The sequence below is a fragment of the Netta rufina genome, assembly GCF_964035555.1.
Source record: "Netta rufina genome assembly, chromosome: 12".
NCBI classification, from domain to species: domain Eukaryota; kingdom Metazoa; phylum Chordata; class Aves; order Anseriformes; family Anatidae; genus Netta; species Netta rufina.
Window position 1 is genome coordinate 14,076,028 of NC_140135.1, and position 27,438 is coordinate 14,103,465.

At 44.4% G+C, this 27,438-nt stretch overlaps 1 protein-coding gene across 1 annotated transcript in view; it reads right to left on the minus strand.

Moving 5' to 3' along the window:
• GPC3 (glypican 3) overlaps window positions 1-27,438 on the minus strand; it is a gene marked incomplete at its 5' end in the record, with an annotated part of 147,188 nt that overhangs the window by 83,488 nt on the left and 36,262 nt on the right. The window lies entirely within an intron of this gene.

Below are 27,438 nucleotides of genomic sequence, written 5' to 3' on the forward strand. Positions count from 1 at the left end.
TCCTGTCCCAGTTCGCAAGTTAAAGCACTTGTAGGGGAGGCTACGAGTGCAAACTAAATTCCTTTTCTTTGGCCAAATATCACCACCAGCCTGCATCCCATTCTCCAGGGCACTGGTCATAAAATGCTAAAAATAACGAACAGCCTCTCAGCTCACAGGTCACTGACACCCTGCGATGTAGCCGCTCTCAGCTGTGTCACTCTGGAAACATGCATCCAGGCTCGATTTGCATGGAAATTATTCATGTTCAATAATTAAAGGGAATGTTTAATTTTTAAAACCATAAGTGTTATTTTTTCCATTTGTTAAGCCTGAGGTGCAGCTGAGCGTGGCCTGACGCCTCTCCACGGGGGTTTGATATCAGCGTTATCACAAGCAGTGGTGGGCCCCACTGCTCGCCCTGCCTGGCCTCCAGCATTAACCAACACCTTTGGAAACCGCCACGGCTCCAGCTCTCTGGACTGTTTCTCCCCAGGCGCACACACCTTGTAGACAGGGACCCGATGCTTTTTGCTGTCCCCCATACCAGCGTGCAGAAAGCTACAGCGCAAGCAGCAATCAAAGCAGAAATTACCAAATAGAGGTTTTCAACCCAGCTGGTGCGTGCCCATCTCCTGGACATGCCCCTAAGGCACACACCAGCGCGTGTCACCCACAGAGCCCAGGCACACCAAAGCAAGAGCCTGAGTGCTCTCGACACTCGCACTGCCCGAGCAAGCCCATCGCAGCCATCTGCGTTCACAGACGGCAGCCATCCCTCCTTTCTGACACCACAGATTGAGGGACACAGTGGTGAAGGACACAGAGCCCGCTCCTCACGCCTCCCTCCCCATGACAGCAGGCATCTCGCTCCTCACACGTGCCGATGCAGAACATTGCAACGCTTGCCAGGCGTAACAGCACAGCCGATGCCGAGGGGTAGATGTCTGGGCTCTGACAGGAGAGCAAATTCTGGTTTTCTGCTATAGAAAGTTTAGTGTTTTTTTTTTTTTTTTTTTAAAAAAAAGTTTCTTTAAATAGGGCACAGGGATTATGAAACTTTTTTTCTCCTTTATCCTCAAGAGCACCAGAATAGCTTTTGCCTCAACAAAGAGCACAAAGCACTTTTTGGGCCAGCATTTTTGACAGCACTGCAGACAGTGCCAGGATTTTCATGCTGTGCCTCACCATTCGCCTTTAACCTCTTCTCTGTTAGTTCCCTTAGAAAAAAAAAAATCATCCGCTCTTCCTTCTCGTTGCTACTCTATGCTTTGGAAGTTGTCATCAGAGCCAAGAGACCCTTCGCTGATTAGAAAAATATTCCAAACTCCTATGCAAACCTCCTACAGTGAGAAATGCTTCAGAAAGGAACTGAGAACAGTGGCGCATCAGAAGAGCATGCACACACAGTCCCACTGCTTTAAAGGTCATGACATGCACATAATTTTTATCATAATAACTGGCTAAGAGTGTCTATTTTATGCGCCTTGGAGCCTTTGCATATAACCATTAGAGAGCACAACAGGGACTATAAAAGCATATGGAGCCTCCTGCTGCCCCATTAATAGATGCAAGAAATAATAAAACTTGGTTAAAAAAAAAAAAAAAAAGTCTCCCAGATCCAAAATATTTTATAACCAGCTTCCCTAGTTGTTTATTCTGAACTATTTCTCACAAAGGGCTGGCTACAAGAATATTATACCCCCAGCCACCAGAGGTGACCTACAGCCAGACTGCGAGCACAAAGAGGCTGCAGGTTGGCGGGGCAGCGCCCTGCGCTCATGGGAGCCAGCCTCGAAGGGAGGCGAAAGGGACGCAGCATTACAGCATTACAATACAGCCCATTGCATGGGCTTCTGCTCTCTCAAAACCAACAGGATGTATTTGCTGCCAGTAAAAGCTGCCCTGTTCATAACATGGCATTATTGGAACTCCTATTGCTGGAGGACAATTGAATCGTCTCTTTTTTTCCCCTTCTTTTTTAATTTTTAATTTATTTCAAGGATATTTTCGAAAACTGCAATTTAAGGAAGCTAGTCTGTAGGTCTACCTGAAGCAGAATAAATACCTCAATAGGACTGGCAAAGCATAGTGACAGACTTGCGCCCGCTGTCCAGTACACAATGTGCCTTGCAGTACCTGCTTCACATTTTGCTCTGTCACTGTAGCTGTGCACACACAACAGAACTCAACTATGTTATAAAGTTATTTATCTGCTTTTAAATCTTTTTCTTTGGAAAAGATTTTTCTTAGCAAGAAAAAACACCAAAAAACTTCTGCATGGTCTAAAATCTAAATAGCCTTGATCCACAAGTCTGGCTTGTGGAGATGACAGCCTGAGCTGCTGCAGGCCACCATGCTGGCAAGTCCTGCCTGGGCAGCTCTTAAACACATTTCACCCACAGGAAGAAAGGAGCTAAATGCATACACAAATTATACTCCAAAGCCATTTCAGCCAGCCCAGGGACAAAACCTGGGAACAACTTAACAATACACAGAATCACAGCTCTCTACCCCAGGATGGGAGGGAAGAGATGGAAGAACAATATTGTGCCAGGTGAAATCTGGGGAATTGATGCAGGACATGAGCCAGAGCATCACCAGCTGCAAAGCACCGTACCTGGTACACTGATACTGCACATCTGTTGACTATCTCTGTCAAGGGCAGTTTGTTAGGGCTCACAAAGGATGCATGAAGTAGCTGAACCTTTACTCTAGAGCACACTTATCAGGCAACAATTGAAAAGCATGAGCTATTATGTATTATTTTTCCAGCAGGACTCCCCTCAAGCACCTGAAGAGGGATTGCAGTGGGCATGAAGGATGGACTAAGCTGCTTTCAAAGTGCAAAAGCTCCCCAGAATGCGGCCCAGGGATGCATGGCCATTGCAAACTGGCAATTAGAGAAAAGAAAATAAATTGTTAAAGAGCGTAATAGTGCCCTGAGTGAGGATTACTGGCAGAAGAAGGAAATCACTGAGTTCTCAGCTCAGATAATAAAACTCTGCTGCTTAGTTAAAACACCAGCCTTCCTGAGAAGGCGCATTTGCTCCTGAGCTGCAGCTACTTCAAAGGGACTGGGGCTGGAGGAGCTCTGGATTAATCTGCTGGCTCCCCCAGGCTGCAGGCTCCAGCCCGGTCTGGGATTTGATGGGTTTATTTAAGAGATTATGTGGTGTAGTCGCCTGAACGAGCAAGCACGACAAGCCATTTCCATACAACATCCCCTGGAGACTCGGCATAGCCGCAGCTGAAACCCTTAAGCAGCTGTGGACACAGAGCAGCAACAGATCTGGGTGCAGACTCACAAGCAGCTGAGGGTGTTCGGAAAGGGTGTTGCTGCTAACAAAGGGAGGCATGTCCTTCCTTTGCTCCTCTATGCCAGCTCACCGAAAACCAGCAGCACCAAAACCAGCTGTGTACCCTCAGGGAGCAGACATGCCAGTGGCCAAGCCAGCTGCTCCACCTCTCCACAGCACCACAGTGAGAAGGTGTCAGCAGCCCATAGCAGAAAGTAGGGGAAAGCAGCATCCAACGTGGTGGCCAGGTGTCAGGAGAAGGCTCTGTGCAGCTGGTATTTCACTGCAAACAAGCTTCCTACATGGATAGCTGTCTGTGTCTGTGCTGCAAACCACAGAAGTCTTCTATGCAATAGGGGTGCACCAAAAAAAAAAAAAAAAAAAAAAAAAAAGGTGTTCTCCCTTTACTCCTCAGGATACAGATCACATTGGGAGACAACCAGGCACTGGAATCCCTATGACCATGGAAATCATTTCCATCCTGAGGCAAAACTTGTCTCTCCAGGCAGGCTAGTAGAAAATTTTCCAGTGAATTAATGTGTTCCTAATGCAATTGCTGCATCCTGTTCGGGTCCCAGGTACCCAAACATTTAAGAGTCCCATGCATCTAGAACGCTCCACCACAAAAAAAAAAAAAAAAAGACACCACACAACCCCTGATGTTCACAGATAGAAATTTAAATGTTTATCAAGGAAATACCAAAAGTTTTGCTTTTTGTAAGCTCACCAAAACATTTTCAAACATGGCAATTGCAAAAGCAGCCATAGGTATTCACATGTAAGCGAGCTCTAGAGAAGAAAATACTTCTCTAATACCTCTAATGAATCAGACAACTTCAGACTCATTGCAACAGCCTGTATTCCTAAAAGACACAAAAGAGCTCACCAAGAGAGAAACAACTGTTTGCAATAATGGCCTGGCTGCCACAGGCAGTACTGGTGAGATGAACTGCAAGTTATTTTTCAAACAGCAGGTAATATTTATTTACAAACTTGGAAAAGGTTTTCAATACATTGAGCAGAAATGAAACAAAATCCAAGAGTTTTTCCCCTGGCAGCAGTAAGAGCAGACTCTAGATTTGTTCCTTTATGATTTACACTACAGTGCAAGTTTTTAACAACATTATCTGGAGACAAAAGCTCTTCTAGGCAGCATAATTACTTTTGTCTGTAGCAGTACAAAACCCATCAGATGGTGCCACTGCTGCTCTTACAAGGTTTACTTCTCTGAACACATTTGGAGCTTAGGAAATGTTTCAACCCCTCCCTCTCTCCCCCAACAATAAGACAGCCTTTTGGATTACTTTTACAATATTGTCACTATAAAATTTATGGACTTAAGCTCCCAAAGCTTATGAGATTAGCTTCAAAGCATTAGTAATAAAAATTAAAACAATTTAGTTACTCTGTCTTCCCACTTTTAAGCCATCAGGGCTCACATTGTCTACTTTTTCTACATCACCATTAGACCAAGAGAGGACAGGTCTCCACCCAGCCTCCAAATTAGAGGGGGCTCCTTTCACCTCCACACCCACCACCCTCCTGCCTCACGTGGGAGAAGCCATGTGAGACTCTTGTGGGAGCCAAACTAGAAGTTTCCAAAGCCAGCACTGCCTACCAGCCAAAGCCAAACCATTTTGCTCAGCAGAAACCATCTTCCCCTAATTATCTGTGCCCATCAAAATGCCAAGCTCAAAATCCATTTATTTTAATTGTTCAGCTTATCTACTGCCCTGGTATTTTGAAACACGCTCCCTGTGAATTTTCTGATAAAAATGCTGTATGCTAGCTTCTCATTATACCCACTCAAAATACCTTGAAAACATGCTACCATTATATTCTAAGTAACTGTCCAAACACTGAGCAGTCAGTTGCACTGTGGCTCACCCATTTATTATTTATATCCCCATAAAAACTGTTAAAGCGGGCAGCGGAGCCCACCAGCCCAAGTCCAGAGGCCAGGAGACAAAAGAAACACTCGTGCCCACAGCTGCTTGCCTCAAGACCAGTGTGCCCAGACCAACACTGCCTGCAGGGAGCAAGCAAAGCACAGGAACTCCTCCAAGGCCCTGCAAGAAACCAACTAGAACTGACATTTCCCTGCCTCCGTTTTCGTGCGTGCATTTTTGTTGCATGTTTGTTAAGGTCTGTCATCAACTGCTTCCCACAGCATGCCTGTGGCTGGGCACGATGGAAACTGATTTCAGAGCTGTGCTCCCCAAGGTGCCATAGTCTAAGTGGACTTTCCAACAATAAAAACAAAACTCCTGGGAAAGATCTCTGGAAAAATGACTCTGCAGTAAAAGTCTTTTCTAGGGCTTGGTACTTGAACACGTGGCTGCAGTGCTTTTGATTAAATATTTCTTGCACATCTATTGTGTAATTTGCTTTTCTGAGCATCAAGTAATATTCCGCTTTGTGCTGTGACAGATGTGTGAATGCTTAGGAGATTCTTGAAAATTTAATAAAGACAAAGTTAAAAATGCAAACAGTCAAGGCTGGCACGAGTGGTGGATGAACACAATTCTTTATAAAACCAAGGGGAGCGGGAAGAATAAGGGCCCTGAAAGGCAGGGTCAACCAAAGACATGGAAGCACAAGAAGGAAAGCAGAGAATGATTTAAGAGGCTTCTGCAGCAAAAAGGTAGCTCTGGTTTTAGATGCAGTGGATGAACGACAGGACGTTCACTGCCACAGTCCCATTTAACAAGCAGGGGAGACCTCCCCAGTCCTGTGGCATCCTTGCACTAGGATTAGCCAAGATCTGTTTTGCAGCAGGGTGGGAGAGGTTGGAGAGAGCCTCTGCCTTGTCTGGCACCACTGTAGTAGGAACTGAGATGGGGGCACGTATACAATCTACAAACTCCATGGGTCCACTATCTGCCCACCTGCATCTTCCCATTTGCCCTGTAAAGTACTTTTCAACTCCTCCACACAAGCTTCTATCCCTTGCAAGCCTGAAAAATGAAATTTTCTGAGAGCCCCGTAAAAAGATGTTCTTCACCACAGTTGTGAGGTCTCTGCCCTCAACCCTGACAGCTCCTACCTACTGCAAAGCAGTCCCTGTCCTCCACACCAACAAAGATGTTATTGCCAGGGAAATTGGAAAAACTTGCAGAGTATCTCATTTTGTTCTCTCTCTATTAAACCTGAAGCTGAAGGTGTCCCATCCCTGAATTCAGCTAACCCAGAGAAAACATGGTTTTGAACCCAGTTTTTCCTCTTGTGCTGGTAACCTGTCAGCCCAAAAAGAGGTAAAGCTCTTCCCATGTACCCCATACCTATAATCTGGTGCTGGAGCTCAAGTAAGGGTTAAAGAGTTCGGGTCCGAGTGTCCAGTCTCCTGTCCGTGCTGGGGCACTGGTTTAGGGGGACACCAGGCAGCCTGCTGAAGAGGCACGGCAGAGCTCAGCAATATAGGAGAGCCTGAGGACAGAGGGAGCCTGCAGAGCTCTGCTTCTTGCTGGGATGTGACCTGTTTGGAAACACCCTGTGGTTTGGTGAACACCCATATCTGCGCCCACCATTTGCAGGGAGTGAACATTGCTCCTGTGCAAGTTATTTACTGCAAAGGAGACAGTAATCTTTATCCTTGTCCAGGGCTGTCCAAAATGGCTGGGGAGTTTGCAGGAAACAAGCCACTGATCCATACAGCAAGGCTTACTGGGGTTAGCATGGTGTTGCCTGAACACAGCCTCGGAGGAACACGCTATGGGTAGAGAGGCAGCCCAGAGTGCTGAGCTGGCAGAGCATGGGGTCAGCAGACCAGCATTTCTCTTTCAGCTGTACACGGAAATATGCACACTCCAAATATTTCATATTTTCCTCTTTCCCTCTGAAGGGGAAAAGTTAATTAAACCAATCCAACAGGACAAAATAAATGACTGAAAACAGCACTACCAGGCTGTAATTATATCAATAAAACGCTCAGAACTAATGTCACATCACTGGGGAACTTTCACCTTCACCATTTTTACCACAAATATTTACACTCAAATTCATATCATTGTTCTCTCTCCCATTTGCTGCAGAGATGACAATCTCCATCTACGACTCGTACTTGAAGCCAGCTGCTCCGCCAGCAAGCCCAGCCAGGCTTCTGACAGACCCCTGTGCCCAACAGTAGGAAAACCTTCAGAAACCCTGGGAAAAGGGGCATTTCTGCCCTTGATAAGTGGGCACATGGACAGGTCCAGGCATTTTATTGCTGCAAAGCCACGCGTTTCCTACTCCAACACAAAGTGCATTTCTGGGGAAAAAAAGGAAAGAGCCACACAACACAGCACTCTGTAAACAACCCCCACCCCCCCCCCCCCGACACATTTTTACCAATTGGAGGCTCCAGCATCCAAATAATGGGGTTATAAAGATCGCAAAAAAAGAAGCATACCTCTTAAAAGACGAATGACGAAATGTGTTTCAAGCAAAGGACAAGTGATTCCATAAATTCCCCCTCAAATTTACAAGCCAGGTATCTAACAGCCAGCTATTTAAAAAAAATTAGATATATATATATACATGTATATACCAATTTGTGTACTCCATTTATTTTAAAATAAAATTTATAAGCAATTTCTGAAAAATGCATGTCTAGCAAATTCCTTTATTCATCCAAATAAACGAAGGTAAGTCAAGCCACTAGGTTAAGTTCAGTTTGCATCAAAAAAATTTGAAAAAAGTCTTTAAAAGTGCATTGGTCTCAGTCACTTTACAGCAAGGCAGATCTGAGGCTGGTTTTCCAGGCTCCCTTTCATTTCAGCAGGCTTTTATCAGTCTGTTAAGTCTCCAACAATGGAGAGCAGACTATTTATTTAAGAAGCAAATTCCTTCCTTTATAATCTCTCCTGGCCAAATTCTCTTTTAAGTTATCTCAACTGTCTGATGAAAAGCAAATGGCAGAAAATCAGTTCTTGATCCCTACAGTAACATGAAGGGCTTGCACTTATTTAAGGGCACCTGTTGACCATTTTTAAATCACTCCAGTAACAAACCCTTTATTTCTGATTTCTGCTTCCTACCTGTGCTTGCAGAAGTCGGAAAAGACATTTGCTCAGTAACTGATTTAAAAGCAACGAACATCAGTGTAATTCTCTTCCCCTAAAGAGTTGCTTTTCCCAAGACAGAGCAATGCCCAGGCTCTCAAAAGCAATTTAGAGATTTTATTAGAGATTTTAGATGGATTTTGTCTCAAGATATCTGAGAAGGACAGGGACTTCCTACATGGAAACTAGAGCGTGGATCATTTCAGCAGCACAAGTGCAACCACCCTTCCGATGTGCCCTGGCAGCAGCTGACTCCCTGGACTCACACAAAATACCTTCGCAGCATCATGCTCGAAATGAAGCCTGGCTATCTGAGCCCATAGTCTGTCTAAGAGATTCCATGGGGTCACATGTGATACCAAATCCACATCAGCACCATTATAGAAGCGCTCAGAAAACCCCAGACACACAAATCCCAAGTACAATCACCTACACATGGCCCGAGTTTCCAGACTTAGCGCTTCCCAAAAACTAGTTTCACTTCTTTCCTTCCTACCTATGCAGTACCTTGAGTTGAGCTGCCCCTTATGTATTTATTAAGTGATGCATGTGCAGGCCACTGTCCAGGGAAGCAGCAGCAGCAGGTGAGACATCACATCCTGGTGGCACCACTTTGTCCCACGGCCAGGCCATCCCCAGCATCCCACGTCCCAGCTGGTTCCTGTATTCCCCTTGCCCTGGCTCAAAGCCCTGTTTTGATTAACACTCATTTCCAAAAAGGAAATATTTTATTGTCTCCTTACTTCCTCCTGTAAAAGTGAGGCAGCCGCTGTAACAGGAGCACACGATTACAATTTGGCTTTCAAGCACAGGGCTCACAAACACTGCTGCCAGAAATCGATCCAAGGCTCTACCGCCCGCTCCAGACGGGCTTTCTTTCAAGAACATGAATAATCCCCTGCAAAGTAATGGCACTATTCATCTCTCGAAAGTTCCTCACAGGCGTAAATCCCTTGCTGAAGAAGAGGCCACATGTTCAGCTGACTTCTCAGTAAATTAAAATTCAGCTTGTTCTTTTTCTAAAGAGAAACACAGAGTATTGATCAATAAATTTACCAAAAGTTATATGGCAGCTGGTTTCCTCAGTAATAGAGCAACCACTGCTCAGACATGGTTTAACACATAATCTCCAGATCAATATAACTTTTGATTTATAAATAACGATAACAAAAGGAGCAAGGACAAATATGCTTGCAAAAAGTAAACACTTTCTCCAAAGGATACTTCCAGCGTAATCCTTTCAAAATAAAGACTGCATATTTCAAAGGCTGCATGTGGAAAGAACACAATATATCGCCTAACAAAATTAAATATTCATCCTCATCACCACTATGTTCAGACTTGTGCATTCTTCAGCCCTGCAGAAGTGCTGATTTCATACAGTGCCTCTGAGTACAGCATTTACCTCCAGAAGACACAGGCATGCTTCTTGCACAGACAGACACGGGCAACGCACTAAGCAGGTAAAGGCATTTACACCAGCACAAGTTGTGACAGTAGTCAGCAGAGAGGTGGAAAAAGTAATTCCCTCCACCAAGAAGTGACCCCCTTGGTAGTGTTTGCTAAGCATTAGCTTCTCATAACTATAGAATCTGTTTTTCTCAAGAATAATTACTGGACTCACTACCTTTTTGAACACTTCTGCAGAAGGTATTTCCTTATTTCAAGTGTTGTGTTTATTATGGAGCCTTTCCAAGGCATGAAAAACACAGGTCAGAGAAGATAATAAATCCCATCACCTGACAATTTTTTCAATTACTGTGCATGTTAAAATAATGCTACCACAAATAGGTTGCAAGAGATATGCTGAAAAATCCATTAACTTACTGTAAATCTATTTAAGTTGGGGATTCACGCCTTGCAGAATTTTACCATTAGTCCTGGGAATTAGTTTATCACTGGACAGGGAAGTATTGAGCCCTTGAGGGTCATTTCAAAGACATGCAGTACCCACAACCTGCGTAAAAAGACCTCAATTCAGGCAAGCAGGTATTTAATGCTTTAGTGAATCTCTAAGTAAGTGCTTGCATGCTTCCCTGTACATACACCACCAAATAAAAGAGCAAATTTCTTTTTCTAAACCTCCACATTGCTTCTCCTCCCTTCCAGTACCTCCCAAAGCCTCCACTTCCAGTGGAAGCACTAAAACCTCTAGGAGATTACAACAACATATGTACACTTCAGTTGCTTTAGAAACCAACATCTGATTTTTTTTTATTTTTTTTGTATCCACAGAGAGAAGAAAAATCAGGAGAAAGAGCTCAGGTTCAAATTCGAGATTACTGATTCAAATGCAACTGTATTCCCTACCTGAAGCCCACCTGTGTTCTTGCCAGGAAGAACACTTTTCCCTCAAAAGCTATTCTTTGTTGACTTCTTGTCAAGAATCAAAAAAAAATCATTTCCTGTGAGGTCTGCACTTAATTGACTGGCTCAGGCTTGTCATAGATGGATCCTTCTTGATAACGGAGTAATGGGAGTTTTTACAGCCTCTAGAGATAGGAGAGGAGCCAGCCCATCTTCTGCTATCTGAATTGATCATTTGCTGTTCCTCCTCCGATGGCACCAGCACAGGGGAGCTCACATTTTCCTGTCAGCATCCACCCAGGCTGAGCCATTGCAGAGCCTCCTCCCACACAAGCAGTATGAAAGAGGCCGGGGGAAAATGAAAGAAATTAAAATCTGGCAGCCGAGAGCTCTGCCCACATCCCTGACATCTCTCTGGAAGTCCATACGGCTTCATTATCTCAATCTAACCTACAGGGCGTTTGAAAGCTCTGATCTGCGGCTGGACCTCTCTTGGCTGAGCTGTGGCTGAATTTGAAGGACACACAAAAGAGCCCTGGGAAGAGACCAAGACACCTGCACGCCTGCAACTGGCACCATGAACAACGCTGGCTCCCACCACACGTGAAGAGGGCCAAACATCCCCTTTGCAGACAGCATCCTGTTTTTATACCAAAATTCATCTTCCCATTTGAAATAAAAAGCACTCTTGTGCACATCTTTGCTTTTCTGGAAAGTTTCCAGCTTTTCACACTCTTTCCCTGAGCATCCCCCAGAAGAGCCTCGGGCTGCACTTCCAGAAGCAGCAGCTCAGATCAGGTCCAGGGAGATGTAGGCCTTTCTCTGCAAAACCCAAAGGCAGGGCACAAAGCACCTCCTTCAGCCCTCCCTGCATCCACCAGCCTGTTCTGCTGCTGTTAGGCCAGACTTTGTGCTGCAAAACTCTCTCCTTTTTCTGCTGCCAACTTGATGGCATTTTATGTACCCAAGAAATCTAAACTGCAATAAAACCACAGTGACAAAAATAAAACTGGCTATGGAAAAAGTGGTTCCTGCTCAGAGTGTCTGTGTGGGGAGTACATTAAAAGCCGGCTGGAGCAAAGGCCATTAAAGTTTGCAAACATGCAGCTCTGTGCAAACTCCTCCCAGACACCAAGCCTCCACCTCGGCCCAGACAAAGAGCCCATGGACGCCAGAGCTGCAGAACCTCCTCATAAACACTTTCATTTTAAGCCAGTTTAACTGGAAAAGGTCAAGACCAGTAACAGCACAACATGTGTTACTGGTTAAACAAAGTTAGCAGCTATCAGTTAAACAAAGAGCACTTAGACAAAAACCAAATCAAAGATCCTCTGTATTTCAGGCACCCAGATGAATCTCTAATACCCTACTAAGCCTCTGCGCTTTATGTGCAGTCTCCATGAAGTCTGTACAGATTTTTTTAAATGTAAAAGCACATGAATAAATTAACCATCCAGGTAAAGAAAGTAAAACTGAAAAAAAAAAAAAAAGGTAGCAACATAAAAAGCTAGAAGTGTCATCTCTGCTGCCCGCAGTTAACTGCTGTTCCTGAAATCCCGTCATAAAGTATCATCTAATTACCAGCCAATTTGTATATATAGCAGATAAACTATTTTCCTCCCCTGATAGCTCAAAGGGAGATGCATATTAAACGGGTCTTTAATAAGAAAGCTTGCTCTTTGCAGGGAGAATGTTTTCATACCATATCACCTTAGGTATGTAAATATGGTCAGGATTCAAACCAGTGTATTCCCTACTCCAGTAAATGAGATTTGTAGAAAAGTTTCATCTTTGACAAAAGCTGAATCTGTTGTCAGCCACTGGAACTGTTCTCTCTTCTTGGAGAATCTGTTTTCCTGAAAACCCAGCTTTGGGCAGAGCAGCTAACATTCTAAGCTCAGTTTGGAATTAAAAACCAAAACAACCTAGGCCCTCACTGCTGTGGGAAAAAGATCGAAAATGTGACCCATAGCACTGGAAAACAAGAAAGGCAAATTAAGTAAAACCTCACAAAGTATCATTTTTCAAACTTGCCAATTTTAATGCTGATCACATTGTTCTTAGGACTTTAATCATGATTTTGTAATGCCCCGAGGTTATGGGAACTGAAAACCACATGCTTCCACTCAAATGAGACAGCAAAACATTTTGCAAATTCATCTTTCATATGAAGAATGCTCATGTTTCATCTTAATCTTTACCTCCCCACTAACACAAAAATTTACCAAAGTCTCACTAAGACTTACTAGCTTAATCTAACGGAGAAGTGCTACAAAAAATCATTTCCCCCTCCCCCAGAATATCAGGGTAACCCTACTCTGATTTGAGGGAATCCCAACCTTTGCTTTTATAAATGAAAAAAAACTGAGCAGTTTTCAAACACAGGGGGCTTATCCTTCCCTGGTTCCCAGGCTGATTCGCAATTTATACCACAGACTTAACAAGTGGCATGTAAGCACAAGATGCTATTTCAAACTGCCCCAAACCGCAGATGATTCCTACCAGATGCAGTGCTTCTTACTGGGGTAATTAGAAGCCTGAAAATTCACATGCTTTCTCGACAACAGCTGAGCAAAGCAGGAGCCGGTCAGGCACAGCCCCCAGGGTGCCTCACAGCAGGACTGGAGCTTCCCATCCTCCCCACCCCGGGAAAGTGGGCATTACTCACTGAAACAGCCAAATTTCAACTTTCACATCCAAAGCTAGAAAAGGAAAATTAAGTAGAATGAGGAAATTTTCCCTTACTCTCAACTAAATTATCATCTACAGTTCGTGACCTAAACAAAATGTTTCTGCTGGCCTAAGCAGCATTAAAGCAATGCAAACTGGACAGAAAAAAAGGAGTTAGCAAGTGGCAGAAAAAAATGCAGGTTGGTGTTTAGCAATGCATGCAGCAGGAAAAAAAAGAAAAAAAAAAAAGAATTACAGGAAACATTAAGGTCTCCTCTCTGAGCTGTGCTGCTTCACATTTTCTGCTGTCAAATCGGAAATTAAAGATGAAAATCCCTCATGAGTGGGTACACTTATTCCAACACCAACAGGCTTTTACACCACTTTGTCACCCATGTAAACAGCACTGAGCAGAGAGGTGTATCTGCAGCCCTGAGAAGAGCAAGGCCAGGCCTCACATGGAATATATACGATAGCAATTTACTTCTGTACATCAAAAATCAGAATAATTGATTTGATAACTGTAGGTGTCAGCGACACTCACTGTAGAAGGTGAGTATTTCAAAAGGTACTTTGACATCAATTTGACTGCACACACACTTCCTCCAATGCAAATACCAAAAAAAAAAAAAAAAAAAAAAAAGTCTGGCTTTAATTACCAGCCACGTGCAAGCCATGGCTCAGTGTGGATGCGATTTGCAGCAGCCACCTTAAGCCACATGTGAAGGGCTCTCAGGCCAGTGGGGAGCATGTCCCCACCAGCACCCACACATCCCACACAGCACAGGGCTACTGGGGAGGAAACTCTTCCATGGTGGGACCACCACAGCATCTTCTGCAAGAGACCTCCAATGGCCACCACCAGCTAGGAAAGGCTTGTTTCACTGACAGGCCTAACTGGAGAGATTTGTTTGTGCTTAGGATGGATAAAAAGATGGAGGAGGACACTGAAAGTATTCGTAAATTTGTTCTATTTTGGTACTTCAAGCCATGTAAACAAACCAAACATCACTTCCATTCCTCACTGGGATGACCAGAGCTGTTTTCTTAAGACATGCTTCCACTGTTTTTCTCTCCATCAAGAAAGTGAACTAGGCAGTAACATCACCTAGAAAGCAGCAAAAAACAAACAGAAAGGCTGAGCTGCTTCTCACCCTTTGCATGCCTGTGCAAACCTACCCCTACAGCACTCCACTCTTCTAACAGCCCAGACCTGAAATTTTAAAACCCTGTCTGCAGGGAGAATTAGACTGGATTTATTGCAAACACCTCCTCTGGACACTTGTAAAGCAATCTGAGAGCACCTAATGGATTTAGGATTTAGCTAAATTGGTGCAACACAATAAAGAGATTAAGAGCATGGTCAATCACAAGTGATTGAGTTAGAGCATCCATAAAAAGCCGCCAGCCACCAGCAAGGTCCAAGAGTAATAGCTGAGGAGAGAAGAAGGGGAGCAAAAAGGCAACCCAGATGTCAGGATGACAGCGTACACACAGAGGGAAACTCAGAGTGCCTGACTGGCCAGCAGCAGCGTGACACACCTGGAGGTGGGAAGCAGCACACAATCTTTCCCCTGCCACCCTTGCCTTCCTGCTGGTTGGTCTGCACCTACCATCTCACCTGCCTTCTCTTCCCTTCCCACCCAGCACAACCCTAATGAGTGCTGCACAGACCGCACCTCACACCTCCAATATCTCTCTGCAACAGCCAAGGCACGCTCTCCATTTTTAACGTAGGAAGCCTTTGATACCATGAAGTATATTGTCCAAGTCCATCTGCACAGGAAAGAACTCAGTACTTTCCTTTACTACCAATAACTTGATTTTATTTTTGGAAAACGTAGCTAAAGAGAATAAATAAATCTAATGCAGTGCACTGTGGCAGCTGCCAGACGCAGCCCCTTGCTGCAGGAGAACCATGTACATAAATATCTTCAGTATCCAGCCAAGCACTTGTATGACCATCTCAAAGCTTCACTTGACCTCACCACATTTCACCAAAGAGTGTCACAACAAAACGCTCCGTAGGGCTTAGTCCTAGAATTTTAAGAGCAAGGTCATTCTGAAGCTCTGAGGGGCACGTTTTTCTAGCTTTCACTGGGTCTTTCCATGAACTTCCCAGAACCCTCTTCCCCCCAGCTCCACTTGGGCACACATTGCTGGTGGGATGCACAGCCTCTTGCCTGGCTCTCCCTCCACTCGCCTGGTTATCCCTCCAGCTGCCGTGACAGGGTCTGGAGAGGTCTTTGGGTGGCAGAAAGTGATTCAGCTGTGGAAACTACAGCAGCAACCTCTATCAGCACTTAACAGCTCAGCATTACCTTATACTGGCTGCAGCGTGCTCCAGCCCAATTTCTAAGAGAAGGCTTACAAAAAGGTTTGTCATAATTTGGTCTTTTGGCAGTCCAGGAAAAAAAAAAATTGCACCGTATTCTGGTCTCATGTTCACAGAGGCTCTACACGCGAGCAGAGCCAGCCTCTTCCTAGCAATCTATCAATCACACTACTTGCCGCACCATTTGTTTCTGAGCAAACAGAAACACTAATAGCCTTCCTCCTAAGCCACTGAAACTGTAAATCTTTAGTTCAAAGAAGTCCTATACTGTTTCTATTTGTCCTTACCAAAATAGAAGCTATCTTCATTTCAGAAGAAACCACTCGTATTTCATAGTCTCAGAATAATTATTTTTCAAACAAGTTGTAATGAAAAGCTTCCCCAATACATAACTCCATTTCCAAGTGAGAACACGAGTATCCAAATATTTTGGTTGTTGGAATTATATAATAATAGCCTAGCTTATAGTTTCATTTTGTATCAAACTTCGTGAGGCTTCCAGGCATTTACACCGCCAGCTCTCCTTCCCTTACTGTAAAATCTTTTTTATTGACAATTCAATCATGTCAGGTTTGGAACAGTAGACGCACTGATTTGATCAGCTATCATTGGATTTACAATGTATAAATGACAGCACCATATCTGGCCTGAGTCTCGAGCAGCTACCTTTTATCGATTTATATTCTACCAGCAAGGAAGAAAAATTGCAGCACAATGTAGTGGTATAGTCTGAGATCAATACCAATTTTTTTCTTAATGACACGAAGGCTAAGATAAGGACAGCATAAGTCAAAGCCAGACAGATCAAATTTGCCCGATATCCCTTTCAATTACCAAGGCACATACACAGGGATATGTAACATTAAAGCTGATAGGAACATTATCAAAACGGTTTAAAGTTACAAAAGGCTTACGAGGTTGCCTAACATCTCCACTGGCCCCAGAAGCCATGTCGGAGAGGGTTGGCAGGGCAGTTGACCCAACAGGAGCCCAAGGTGCCTGGCCCCACTGGCCACTGCACCGCCTTGTCACCCTGGGCATTCCCTGGGTCAGGCTGCCCAGAGCATGCAAAACCAACCCTGCCACCAGCAGCTCGGTGCTAAGCAGGTCAGCAACTGCTGTGGTGACTAATATTTGCCCCATGGACACATCTGTGAGCAAAGCCTTATGGCTGGGCACCACTGAAGAAGGCTTATTGCTGGAGCATCACTGATGCAGATAAAAGGATCACGCAAAATAGCGGCAAGTAGCATCTGAGTACTCCTCCTAGGTCTTTTCATAGGGTCTAGTGCTGGCCCAGGAGAAGCAGAGGGCCACCTTCTCACCTCTCAGCAAACAAGGCACCATCCCAGCACAGGAGGAGGGAGGGTGCATGAGCAGTTGTTCAGATGCTGCCCCAGTCACCCTGAGCCTGTGTTGCCCATAGGACCATATTTCACCTGGCCACAAGAAGAAACTGGTCAGGTGTTCCTCTTCCCTACCACACTGCGTGGACAGGCACCACACTGCCCAGGCAAGCTTCCAGCAGCTGCATAAAGCACCAGGCACAGCCTTTGGAATTTGGGCTCTTAGAGATAATGCATCTCTCTTGAGATCCGACTCATCAATAATAGAAACCCTTAATTATTCCAGTAGTCTCAACATTTCATAGATTCAGTTGTTACTTAATGAGAAGTTGTGAGCGAGCCCTTTCTTCATTAACACTTCTGTGATGCACAGTAAAAGAAACTTCTTAGACTGAACCCTGCACGTTTAGACAGCTTAAATTCCCATTCTTAATTGGCAGCTGGGAAGCAGGGCTGTCATGATTTATACGTCTTCTCTACAACAAGTTTTGATAATTACAAGTTCTGAGCAGCTCATGATTAATCTATTTGCACCGTATGAATTACAAGCCCAAACACACTTGGTAATTTAAATTCTCATGCTAGCTCATATATATGCAACGTAACAGTGAAATGGATCTCAAAGTGTAAGTCAGCTTGTGACTGCCATCACTACAATGGTCCCTGAAATTATCCAAATAAATATAGTTTGGAAGATTTTTTAAAAATAGTTTTCATTTCTTCTTTTCTGGAGGCAGAAAAGGGCAAAAGCACTTAGATAATTATTAATTTATATGACCTTGATGCGTATGCATTCCTCATAGCTCTTTAAAATGCATTTAGAACAGCTGGTGTAAAAGCACGTTTAACCAAGGTGTCTGTGCCCATGCACACAGTTAACAAGAAAACATTAAAAAAGGGAAGTGGGAAGGAAATCAAAAGACTTGTTGATTACTCCTGTAAAACTAAACACCCCTTTCACCCAGCTGATGCAGACTTCCCGGTGCTGCAAGCTTGCACACAGTGCTGACCGGGGCAGAAAGAGAAGGGCAGCTTCTGGCCACAGAACCACAGCAGCACTACCTAACACCAAGCAGGTCTGCACAGCACCTGGTATTGGGTATATTTGAACCACTCTGAAGAACACAGTGGGCAGAGGAAGGACCCAGACCTGCAGATTCCTCTGAAGCAGGCTTCAGTGGGATAAGAGCTATGCATTCACAGCCATAGGTGCAGGTTGCAGCACCAAGTACTGAAAAAAGGTAAAGGAAGCTGCCAGACCCGCTCACATTTCCAGCAATTTTCAAAAGAAAAGCACTTTAAATGCTTCATACTGATGCATGTTCCTTCCGCAGACGGAGCCATCACACCACCATGTCCCAGGGCAGGCAGCAAAGCCCAGAGGTGACCAAGGACAGGAGTCCCCAGAGAAGGGCAAAGGACCAGCCACTGCACCAACAGCAGCTGTGACACCACGCAGTGTCCCCACCCAAGCATGTACAGGACAGGTCTGATGGAGGCTGTGCAGGACAAGGCGCTCCAGGCACTTCACAGTTCCAGCACAGCCCTCATGGTCCTGCTCCATGTTCCCTTGCACATTCTGCAGGGTCTGACACTAAGATTTTCAGAGACAAATTGGAATCGGGGATAGCTCTTACCCCCGGATTCAGCAGGTACCTACAGCCTGTCTAAAAATCCTCAAAAGCACAGGGATCAGCCGCATCCCTAAATTCTCTACCTTGGGCAGCTAGAATCAAGCCTCAGTGTTTGACATCAGGCCAGTTAGAAATTACAGACACACATCCCCCTTCCTCTTCCCCAAATTTTTCAGAGAATAATTTGAATATAACATACACAGCATGTGAGCTAGTGTTGGATTTTTTTCCCCTTCACTTCAAGATCATTACAAACCCTCCTATAAGTCAGCATGTCCTTTTAGTGCAATTACTCTGAAAAAATCACCATGCAGTTGTGGAACTTTTCATTTGACAGTGGCCACGTTCCAAAAGCTACTGGAAAATGTTACTTCCACTCTGAAAAACAAACACTGATTTTTAATTGCCTAAAAGCATAAGACAATTTCCAATTCTGTTCAAAGATATTTTTTTTCTTTGGAATAAATATTTATTAGTACCTACATCCCGCCTATTTAGTCATTTTAGTCATTTACTTTTTAAAAAAAAATATGCACATTTTAAAATGGATTTGCTTTTTCGCCATCATAAAAAATGCAGGCTACATTTCTCATTCATGAGGGTTTCATTTTTAATCTGCCATCTCAGACAGGTTTGGTCTGCATTTATGGCGAGGACAGGCATGAGAAAAATAAAACTTAGCTTTTAGAAGAAAGATTGAAAAAAATTAAATAAACTCCAAGTCTACCCACTGTGTTTGCCTCAGAGAATCCCAGAAGTCCTTGTGGCAGCAGATGCAATTTGATGCTCATACTGGGTCCTTGAATCTCATTGTTCCCAGAGCACATTAACTTGACATTTCAAAATATTGTTTTTGAAAGCCATTCTAACATTAAGAAGTTCCTGGCTATTTCTGATCTTCAGGGCAGCAATAGAAACAAGGGTGGTAATTAATTTCTCCTCCCCCCAAAAAAAATAAAAAGTCAACCTCTAATAAAAGCTGTCCCTGGAAAATGGCAAAGTGAACACTGAAACAGAGACACACGGTACGCGTCGTGGCCGTGCCAACTCTCCATTCATCAAGCAGCACGGCGCAATGCCGGGGTGTACAGCTCTGTCCCAGGTTTGGGGCATACCTTGCATGCAGAGCACATCAGCCCAGGCTCCCCTGTTCACCAGCTCCCTCGGTCCCTGCAGTGAGAGGCTGGCACAACAGTGTTGGGCAAAGGCTGCTGTTTGGCAGCAGCTGCCTCCCAAATAACAAGTGCCAGCATGCAACGTGGCAAGGAAAAGGCATCTCTGTCCTGCACATTCAGGAGCTCCAGCCCCTCTCTGGACAAGGAAGGAGCTGACTCCATCCATGGGCCATGCAAGGGTTTGGTTTGGTTTTTGTTTTTCTTTTCAATTGTTTGTTGGTTGGTTTTTTGTTTGTTTAGAGACTTATTTGAGCCCATTATTTTAATAGATTTGTCCAGGACTTGTCCTCCTCTTGGAACTGCTGCCCCAATACAAGACATTCAGACAAAAGGAGTTGAACACACATTAACCACGTGAAAAGCAACAAGCACTTTTTGCTAGCTGATGGCAAAACGGTGCCACCCACCCGAGCAGGCTGCATGATACCTAGGTGCTGTGCCACTGCACCCTTGCAAGGAAGGCTCGATTTCTGCCCAAACCAGATCCAAAGCTCTGCATGTTTCCAGGCAGTAGTACCAGGGTCACAAGCCACGCCAGCTGCCAGGGGAGCTGTCTAGGGGTAAGGAAGTGAAACTAGAAGCCATGAGTGCTTGCATGCCCTCTGGGGAAACTGGGGGAACATGTGCTCCTTCAGTGTGCAGAGCAGTTAATTCCCAGGGGCTTCACTGCAGGAGGGCTGATAGTTTATTAAAAGCTTTCATACAATTTCTGTATTCTTCCTTTCCTCCGCCAGCACCACGATGCCAAAGTATTACAGATAAAAGTTACAGCTAAAACAATTCATTAACTAATAAAACAGCATTAGAACAACTAATAATATTTTGCGAGAAACCTGGCTGCCTGATAATGACTTAAAAAAAAAACAAACAACAAAACTGAGGTGTAAACAGTTGCAGAACAATGCCACAAAGTGCAAGTCAGGACAGCCATGTGGGGCAGAGCCAGGTCTCAGACACATTATTACTCAATTCCCTGGGGGAGGACCTCAGCCCATTAAACCTGGAGCCCAGTTCCGAACCTATGCAGCAATTGCATCAATCATAGGGCATCTGTGGCTGCCAACAAGAGCTGAGGGAACAGCCAGAAGTTATCGTGCCTGCCTCCTTCAAGATCTGCTCCATGCTTCCCCCGTTGCTTCCTTCTGACCTCCACATCCTCCTGCTAGTCCCCTGCTGGTGGAGGACACATCCACTTGACACGTGCCCAGGATGACCCACCTCTGAGCTCTTCTTCCCTGCGTCTTGCTGGTTTTGCACCTCTTCCCCAAGGGCTCAGTTCTGAAGCAAAGCAGAAGACTAGCACATTGAACAAAAAGACAGCATGCCTTTTACACTGGGAAAAAAAAAAAAAAAGAGGAAAAATCTCGCTCCTGTGTTGCCACAAGTCTGAGGCATCATTCACGTTGTTTGCTTCAACTGCATCACCGTCAGGACTTTCTGAACAGAATGGTGAATGTAACCTTGCAGGATGGCAACTGCAGATCTACTGCATTTAAAAATAAGCGTTTTGCAGTCTTGCAGAGGGATGCCGTGGTGATTTTATCACCGACATGCTGAAGAATGCCCAGGGCTAATAAGCTGCTAAGAGAATTACTGGAAACTTGCCTCGGCAGGAATCTCTTCCTCATCTCTCCAAGAAAAAGCCCACTGATCAAACGGCAGCCCAGCAGCACCATACACAGAGATTTTTAATATCCTTCTGGCTGCAAAAGGGACCTCAGAGCAGGTAAGCTAGGCCACTATGCAGCACAGAACTGACATAGCCCGAACTGCCATAGGGACACACACACACCCCAGCAGAAGGGGCAGGGGCTGTCCCCAAAGCCCTCTGTCCTGCAGCTGTACTCCAGTTCCACAGCAGGTAGGACAACAGAAAGATGGCACAATACCACCAAAGCAAGCCCAAGGCTGTTTAAGAGCACACAAGTGGCTGAGCACAGTGGGGTAAAAGCAGCAAGACAACCATTACCCTGTTATTGTTCTCACTGGGAAAACATATAAATATATACATTTATATTTTTTAGTAATTTCTGAGCTCTGTTACTTGGAAGCCACCCAAGGATATGTTGAGCAAACCGAATTAACAACCCTGAATTAAAGCTCCTGCTGTTCTTCCTGCCTGAAGGTCGCAAAGAGACACATGCTCTGGAGCACATCTGCCCCCCTGCAGTACCCACACGGTCCCCAGCCCTGGGATACCTACAGGTTAGCAAAGGACTAGGAATGAGAATAACCATGGTGGGTCAAGATGCCTACAGCAAAGAGGTGAGGACAAAAGTAGCGAAAGAGAACAGTGCACAGAGATGGGTACAGGGCAAAGGAGAAAGACTGCTTCTTGCTCTTCCTCTGCCTTGAAAATAGACAAGCCTACAGCCACTTTTATCTGCTCTGCTGCACCACACGATTACAGTGCTGCTAACCGTGACCTGCAATTGAAATTTAGAGTTGTTTCCTCTGCTTCAAGCAGAAGAGGGACCAGTAACTTTCATACTAGAGTTATTCGTTTCTGGCTTGCAGTCCCAACCAACAACCCAACCCAAGCAGCCTAGCAGAGCAACAAGCACAGGCCCTGCAGGGTCCACCTGGCTGTGCCCGAGGAGAGCAGACACCTTCTTCACAGAGCAAGGCATAGACAGCCTTCACAGGCAGTCCACACACACCACTTACTGTTGCTTTAATAACATAATTCTTAATGCAGGCACAAGCATGAAGAGTGAAATAGATACTGTGCACAGAAGAGTGGTATTTACTCATGAAGATCATTTTCACAGCTGATAGAGTAGAACTGTTCCCACTGTGTGCTCTAATACTGTGTTACTAGCATAGCTTGCATTTTCTTGCTTTGCTCTGTAGTTCCTCTACTTCCCAAATGGATGGGTCTGTTGGACAGTTAGCCACCTAAATGTGATGCGTTAGAAGCAACAGGAATCCTAGTCTAGCCCAAAACCCCACCTTGTCCTTTGCAAGGCTTATTTCAGCAGACACCCAGAATCCACTCCCAGTAACAACAGGTGAGCAATGCAAGACAGAGAAAGAAAACAAGTTTTCCTCAACTTTTTGAAAAATGCACAAAACAGGAGTACAGCTCATTCAGTCCAATAAACCTCATACACTGTTACATCAGTACCAACAAGTTCCCAGTGACAGATCCTCTCCAAGGTACTCTCTCACTTCAGATTCAAGGCCTTATTAGGAAACAAAGGATTTCAGACTAAAGCAGAGGTTTCACTGCCAGCATTGCCTCTATTCTCTGTTATCAGATTCAGACGCATTCGTTCTTACCGAGCTTGATGACTAACAGACCAGCTGTGATTGCTGATGCCCTACCAACTGCTTTTCATTGTATACAAACACCCAAGCCACATTTCCTAAGGAATATGCTAATATCTGTCATTCAGCTGAGAAAAAAGTGGATATAAAATGTTATTAAGAACAAACAACCCTACCCTGCTTCTTCGGGGGGGGGGGGGGGGGGGGGACTGAATTTGATGATTGACAAACAGCTAGCTACATAAATGCATCGAACTTATCAAGATGAAATGTGTAATTGCATACACACAATGCCACATATGGGACATTTGACTGCAGTCAGCCATCTGCGGCAAGACAATATTTTAATTTCACTCAGAAAAGAAAGAAGGTCATTTTAAAATTTCTCCTCTTTAATTTTGGTCTCTTGCACCAATTTTTGCTAACACTTCCAAGACAGACAACACGTGCTTTGATTTGAAAAGCTTTCTTCCTCTCATGACTGAAATGATGTATTTAGGAAAGTAGACCTGTGATTTTGGACCAGCACAGTCCCCATAACCACTGAGCAGCATGGGGCCCAATACAGAAGCTGTCAAGTATAAGAAGTGAGCAACAACTTCTTAGACAAATATTCTATTTTACAATCAGGATTAGTTGGGCAGGCTCTCCTTTTTAATAGCTATTATTCAAATGAGTACAATACAGAAAATTCTGTAATGTCCAAAAAATAAAAGGAGGAAGAAGAGGATATTGTCTGATTTAGCTGGCATCTGACTAGCGGTTTAGTGTACAGCAGTTGTCTGTAGCCCAATTTACAGGCTACATTCTGCTGTCTTACACCAGCCACATGAATGCCAGCATGACATGGTATTTGGATATAAATCCAGGCAAAGTTTGATGCAAGTTTCCCAGGAATTACTCTGCCATAAAGTGACTTATAAAGTAACTTTCTCCTCTTACACTTTCTACCCTGAGCAACTTCAATGCTCCACAGAGATCCAATTCCATTTCACACCCATTAGTCAAAAAAATTCCAACAGACTCGAGCAAAACTGCTGTAACTAAGCAGCCTTCTCAGGAAGCATGACTTTGCTAGCACAAGCAGCAAAGTGAGTGCCTGCAGTCCCTGCTAAAATGAATAATACCTAGCCAAAGCAAATCAAATGCTGTCCGGGACTGCTGACTCCTTTCCCCACCTATACCAGCCCCACATTCCCTCACAGGCTGTGCTACTGTGTTTTGTTTTTTTTTTGTTTTTTTTTGTTTGTTTGTTTGTTTGTTTGTTTTTAAATTACTCTATTTATGTGATGCCTCAGTTAAAACATAACCACAGCAAATTCCTTCAGCACGTGAAGCACCAGCATCTGTCAGTGACAGTAGAAACAGTGTAATCCCCTTCAGCCAGGATAAAGCCAAGTTACAAACTAAGCATCTCCCAGCCACAACGGGCTCCAACGTGCAAGCACCAAACCAGAGCTTCCCACACAGCAAAACTGCAGACAGCCACCGGGACAGGAGGAGAAAGCATTTGTATGATGAACTTTATATCACTGTGAAGTCCTCCTTTAAACCACACTAGCCTGCAGTACCTCGTGGCTCGCTCAGAAGCCTCTGTGCTGCTGCCAGGAGAGCAGTGCACACGGCGGCACACATCTGGCCACCTTCCTGATCTCCAGCATGGTCACATCACAAGGGAATTTGGCAGCAAGCACAGCAGGCTATGAAATGAAGAGCCCCGATGGATAGGCAGGGGACAGTCACTAGGATCCTCCACAGCGCAAACGTCCCCACCAGCACACCCCAAGCCCCATTGCTGGCAGCACAGACAGCAGAAGCTCCCCAGGGTGGAGGTGGTAAGGCAAGGCAGGCTGAAACCTTGCCCACCAGTGGCAATATCGATGCAACTGGAAAGGGAGGCAAGCCAGCTCAGAGGAGAGCTGGATTCAGGGCTAGGCAGGCAGCCAGACAGGCTTATTGTTCTGTGGCAGAGGGTTTATGGTTACTGAGGACTGCACTCACTGCGTGTCCACCCAACGCAGTAAAAAAAAAGTCACTAAGCTAAAAATCAAGACCATTTAATAAAAACAAGGCAGACTCATTTTATTTGTCTCTTGACATCTTAGACTGTAAGGCAAGATTGGGTGGGGTTTTCAAGCCTCTCCCTGCAGTTACACAGGATATACTTTTGTATGGGGAAAAAAAAAACACTGCCCTCTTTAAGTACATAAAACTGGGAGTAAGGACTTTATTTTAACAGCATACCTGAGTCGTAAGAAAATTGCCTACACTGCTAACCAATAAGCTCTAACGTGTCCAAACAGGATCAAATGTGTTTTGTTTTTTTGTTTTTAAATGGTCAAATTCACAACTGCACCTGACTTCATGAACCATTCACTAATTCCATGAGAAATGCTCAAACTTCCATGCTGCTGCAGGTTGGAAAAGGCTTTAGCACTGCTAGGGGGCCAGTTGGGACTTGGTATGCAATCTGTATTTTAAACATGGGAATGACAGGCTTTGTTAAACCCTGACCTTGACAGCAGTTATGTACTTATAAGGGATTTTTATCTCAATGTCATTTAATACTCTGTAATTATCACAGCATTCCGCAACACCCAACTAGTTGTTGTGTTTATTTACAGCCTACAGTAGTTAGTTATTAGAGAATATACATGTTAATATATATATTTTAATCTTTGAAAATGGCTAAGAACCACCACATCTTTATCTACCTGCAGACCAGGATAAAAAGAGGGGATGTAAATACCAGCAGTGCAGCCCTTAAACCATCAAAACCAGGTGTTACACTATGAATAGTATTTATTTCCTACACTTGTCTAAGTTCCTTAATTTAATTTTAATTTATTTTCATTGCAGAAAGCTATAACGAAAACTCACAATCTTCATAGCCAACTCACTCTGGTGTGCCAAATTGCCACAGAAAACACAGTGCCCAGGTCTCTACATGACGACGACCAACATTATCTTCTTGTGCCTCCCGCCGCTCTCTGCAGCTGCCTCTTTCCCCCAGGACACGAAGTGCACAGAAACCCCGTAGTGCTGACTACAGCCACAATAGCAGGGCGAGGAGATGCACTGAACAGCAGCAAGTACGACAGACTTTTTGGGAGCTCAGAGCCACGCCTTTGGGCCGCCACCACTCCCTCCATCCAGCACCAAGCAATTGTTTCACGTAATTCGGTTTAAGTGATATTTAGGGACACAAACATTCTGGGAGTCACTTCCTCAAGCCCACAGGGACTGGTGGGAGAGCTGCTCAGGCACGATGCTCCAGGATCACAAAAGCAGGGCTGTGTGACAGCTTGCTGCTCCTCACTATGGGCCACCAAGGGTCTCACCCAGGACTGATACACGCCCCCTGCCTGGACAAGGAAGCAGTTTGGACGTGATTCACTTCCACCATACTTCTTCCTTTCACCCACAAAACACATGCATTTAGCATATTCCTTGCAATACAAGTGAATTAAACAAATCAAGCTGCTTTTGGCTTTTCTGTAATTTTTTCCCAGCAGAACACAACTATGCATGAAATAAAATTCATTGAATGGCTTCTGTGCTGTGCCAAGAGGCAACCACAAATCCTGGTTTCTCTACTGGCTTCGATCAAAGCCCCTCTGGTGAGAAGCCAGGACAGACCCACAACCAACAGCCATTCCACAACAGCCAACCCAGGGGCTTGCAGGGGAAATGAACTGTGAGGCATTTTATTTGGAGATGAACACAAGCAAAAAGTATTGGAAAGCAGTTGGTTTGTCATTGGGATTTTTTTTTTCAGTTACCGTTATGCATACCTCACTGAAAAGTAAGACAAATATGAACACTAATATATTTTGATCATGAATTAAACACAAGAAAAGACAAGTGTGCTCTTCAGAAGGGAGTGCTTTAGGAAAGTAAATAATAAGTCATGTAGGCAGAAACAGATCAGAAAGAGGTTTACAGACAGTTCAGTGCAGATAAGTGTACAGTAATGATGACTTTGATGAGTCTTTATCACACATGCCTCTATGTCAATGACTAAGAAACAACAAACAGAAAGGAAAGCTCCACTGACACTTGTGTACATCATTAATGAAGAATGAGAAACTGAGCACACAAACATCCCAATGCTTAGAAGAGGTACAAGGAGGAAACTTGGGCAGCCCCAAGATATGAGGTGCACGGTAGAAAATATACACGTTTGAATTTTTCATGTCACCCCAAATATCAAACACCTTTGCATTAATCATGTGTGTTCACAGCACTGCTCACTGGAGAATGGTGTCAGAGGCAGAGATTCATCACATTTAATGATGTCAGGATGAAGCTAGTATTTCACCATTATGTGCAGTTAGATATTACTGTACCCTGTGAGCCCTATGCCCTAAATCTTTTTTGT